Here is a 5,000-nt window from a genome sequence, read left to right as displayed (position 1 = left end):
TTAACTTTATTTCATTCGTAAATAAACACGGGTGTTGTGGTTCCCAAACTGAACCCCCGACTCCCACCTTTGGCTGCGTGGAGGTTAGGTGGGGGGTGGGGGGTGGGGGGTGGGGGGTCTAATGGGTTGTTCGGTTTGTTTGCTGTTGAAATAATGGTCAAATTCAGTGAAAACATATTATTTTCTACAGGAAAAACTAGTCTTTTTTCTGTTCAAAATAATTAACGTCTCGCCCGAATCTATAATTTTCCCGGGGAAATTTCTAATGAAAGTTTTATAAGAAATGCTGTCTTATGTATTGGCAAGAGGTGCATGCTGAGCTGGGCACGCAGCCCCTCCCCCCCCCCCCCCCCCTACTTTTTTGTTATTAAATCTGCGGGGGGGGGGGGTTGCATTAGTTTGGGTATATTTTCAAACCCTGATAATGTATTTTTCTTCTCAAGTCATAACTCTAAATTTCACTACAAGAAATAATGGCGCACCTAACGATTGGGACACCAATGTTTGGGGATTACGGGGTCTTCTGGCAATTAAGAAAATTAAGAAACTCGAGTATTGTTCAAAACAGATTCGTGTTAAATGCATTTGATTTGTTCTACAATATTTCTCTGGTTGTGAATTTAGTTGTGTTTCTCTGGTGAAAGTGTATACTTTTTCTCTTGATGAACTATTCTGTGCTACTGTTCTTAATTTAGAATGTTATTCATCAGTAATAGCATTCACTTTGTTCTGTGTCCAATGGGTAGTGATTGTGTTCTTAATCCCATTTCTAAATATTTCATGTTCATTTTCTTTATTACATGACCAAATGATGGCCTTTGTTCCAATTGTTTAAGCCTCTACTAAAATACTTCACAAAAGACAAGAAAAGAAACAAACAAATTTTTTGTCACTGAAATAATTAGTCATCATCTGTTTATCTAATTGTTAATTTGATTACAATTATCAATATTTCCTAATTCTGTTTTTTTTTTTTTTAATAACAATTATTGTTACGTATAATTCTTACATTTTTACATAATAAACATAGAGATGTTATTTATATCATTTAAACCATTAACTTCTTTTATAGTTAGGGTTTTTTAATTTTCTGAAAATCACTCAACTTTATTTATAAACGTCCAGGGTTAGACAGTTAACCCTAGATACATCAAAAAGATATATGCTATTAATATGCAGTTAGAAAATAAACAAGACATTAGCAGAAATATGTAAACAAGAGGACAATTAATTAAGCCTCAAAATGTGTTACCGATAAAAATAAATCAGGATATTTGTGTATATACAATTGACTCCAAACGTCTTGATAACCTGACATTGGTGAACATGTTTTCCCTCGAAAACTATGAAATCTAAGAACCCAAGAGGAGAAACCCTTCTCTCCCAACTGGGTTCGAACCCACTACAAGGAATTCCAGTACCAAGATGGGTATGTGTAAGGACTCAATTCACCTTATAAAGAGTCGAGGCCCAACTAGAAGGAGAGTTTCTGTATTTATTGAAGTTTGGGGTCGTTAGGAAGATTACTATTATTATTATTACTATCTAAGCTACAACCCTAGCTGGAAAAGCAAGATGCTATAAGCCCAAGGGCTCCAATGGGGAAAAATAGCCCAGTGAGGAAAGTAAATAATGAAATAAATAAATGATGAGAACAAATTAACAATATATCATTCTAAAAAAAAGTAACATCAAAACAGATATGTCATATATAAACTATTAACAACGTCAAAAACAGAGGTCATATATAAACTATAAAAAGACTCTTGTCAGCCTGGTCAACAAAAAAACATTTGCTCCAACTTTGAACTTTTGAAATTTTACTGATTCAACTACCCGATTAGGAAGATCATTCCACAACTTGGTAACAGCTGGAATAAAACTTCTAAAATACTGTGTAGTATTGAGCTTCATGATGGAGAAGGCCTATCTATTAGAATTAACTGCCTACCTAGTATTACGAACAGGATAGAATTGTCCAGGGAGTCTTGAATGAAAAGGATTGTCAGAGTTATGAAAAATCTTATGCAACATGCATAATAAACTAACTGAACGACAGTGCCAATGACTAATATGTAAATCAGGAATAAGAAATTTAATAGACCGTAAGTTTCTGTCCAACAAATTAAGATGAGAATCAGCAGCTGAACACCAGACAGGGTAACAATACTCAAAGCAAGGTAGAATGAAAGAATTGAAACACTTCTTCACAATAGATTGATCACCGCAAATCTTAAAAGACTTTCTCAATAAGCCAATTTTTTTGTGCAATTGAAGAAGACTAAGACCTAATGTGTTTCTCAAAAGTAAATTCGCCGTCGAGAATCACACCTAAAATCTTAAAAGAGTCATACAAATTTGAAGAAACATTATCAATACTGAGATCCGGATGTTGAGGAGCCTCCGTCCTTGACTTACTTACAATCATAACTTGAGTTTTGTTAGGATTCAACTTCATACCCCATAATTTGCATCATGCACTAATTTTAGTTAAATCTCTATTAAAGGATTCACCAACCACAGATCTACATTCAGGGGATGGAATTGATGCAAAGAGAGAAGCATCATCTGCATATGCAACAAGCTTTTTTTTCTAGGCCAAACCACATGTCATGTGTATCTAGTATGAAAAGTAATGGGCCAAGAACACTACCCTGTGGAACACCGGAAATCACACTTATATACTCACTATGATGCCCATCAACAAAAATTCTTTGAGATCTATTACTTAAAGAATTAATAATAATGCTAAGAAACGACCCACCCATTCCCAACTGTTTCAGTTTGAAAATAAGGTCCTCATGATTAACATGGTCAAAGGCAGCACTAAAATCAAGGCCAATCATACGAACTTCCTGACCACAATCAAGGGATTTCTGTACAGCACTGGAGATTGTAAGAAGGGCATCACATGCTCCAAGGCCTTTACGAAAAACAAATTGCAAACTAGGGAGTAGATGATTACCTTCAGCAAACCTATTAAGACGTTTTGCCAAAAGACGTTCAAAAACTTTAGATAATATGGGAGTGTGGAAATTGGGAGGTAATCAGTGGGACTTGAGCTACCACAAACACATTTATATAGAGGAGTAACATTACCAAACCTCCAACAATTGCTAAAAACTCGCCTTCTTGCTAACTTGCGCAAAATAACAGATAACTTTGGAGCTAAGAAATCTGCGGTCTTTATAAAAAAAAAAAACAAAGGAAAAATACCATTTGGGTCCTGTTAGAAATTCTTGAGGAAGGAAAAAGGGAAAATTAATTACATTGTTTATTATTATTATTATTATTATTATTATTATTATTATTATTATTATTATTATTATTATTATTATTATTACCCAAGCTACAACCCTAATTGGAAAAGCAAGATGGTATAAACCCAAGGGTTCCAACAGGGAAAAATAGCCAAGTGAGGAAAGGAAATAAGGTCTAGAATTATCTACACGTCTGTTCACAAGGACACTAGGCCTCTGATGAAGCTCATCCTGAAGAGGAAATATAAAGCAACTTAAAATGATATAAGAATAAGCAAGTAAAGATAAATATATCGTGGCATCTCATGAGTAATTTCTTTGTTCGATTCTTGGTGTAGGAACCAAGTGTAGCCTAAATAAAAAGAAATATTTCGCTTAAAGATTGTAGGAAAATAAATCCAAGACCAAGGACGCGAAATTATTTTTTTACCAAACAGGAGTGCAGATTAGGGCGGAGCTTCGTGAGTAGAAAACAGATTCAAAGGGTAACTCCTTTATTACGGTTGCTAAAAGATTTGATGGGTAAACTACCTCACTAAGGATGTAATCAGTAACTTCATTCATAAAAAACTGAAATGGTTATAGACAGCTTAATGATAATGATAGTAATATTCTCGCATTAAAATATACGAAAACATCGCAGGGATATTTTGTCTGGTTTTACAATAGAAGCGTAGTGCAGTATGCTTATCCGTTTGATATCTTGGAAGACAAATAAGTATAATAAGCTATGCAAAGACAGGCAAGTATCAATCTAATTGAAAACTTTGCAAGATAAGAAGAGTGAGATGCTCACAAAAGAATACAAAACAATATTGGCATTGCATTGCGGTAATCAACATCCTATTTGAGAAAAAATAAATGTCAATTTTTCTCAGGTGTCTAATACAAGGCAGTTATATTATAGAATGTGATATTATGCAACTCAACCAATATATATATATATATATATATATATATATATATATATATATATATATATATATATATACTGTATATATATGTATATATATATATATATATATATATATATATATATATATATATATATATATATATATATATATATATATATATATATATATATATATATATATATATATATATATATATTATTACTAGCCAAGCTACAACCCTAGTTGGAAAAGCAAGATACTTTGAGCCCAAGGGCTCCAACTGGGAAAAATAGCCCAGTAAGGAAAGAAAATAAGGAAATAAATAAATGATGAGAATAAATTAACAATATATCATTCTAAAAACAGTAACAGCGCCAAAATCGATATGTCCTATATAAACTATAAAAGGACTCATGTCAGCCTGGTCAACATAAAAACATTTGCTCCAACTTTGAACTTTTAAAGTTCTACTAATTCAACTTCCCGATTAGGAAGATCATTCCACAACTTGGTAACAGCTGGAATAAAACTTATAAAATACTATGTACTATTGAGCCTCATGATGGATACTTTCGAAAGAGTGACATAACAAAGGCGAGATAAGAATTGTCATTAAAGGATTGACATATCAGAAGAGATTTATGGGATAATATGATATTGCTCTAAGCAATGATTGCTTACCGTCTGTCTGATAAGAAGATTTACATATATAAACATAAACAAAGAGTTGGAATATAGTCTAGAGACATTAAAACCTTTATTTTTGAAATGTAAAAGTAGATTGAAATTAGTGTTTTTTAATATGTAATTTTAAAATGTAGTGTATAAAAAATATTCTTAACAT

This window comes from Palaemon carinicauda, chromosome 34, assembly GCF_036898095.1.
Source record: "Palaemon carinicauda isolate YSFRI2023 chromosome 34, ASM3689809v2, whole genome shotgun sequence".
Classification (NCBI taxonomy): domain Eukaryota; kingdom Metazoa; phylum Arthropoda; class Malacostraca; order Decapoda; family Palaemonidae; genus Palaemon; species Palaemon carinicauda.
This window is presented reverse-complemented; position numbering follows the sequence as displayed.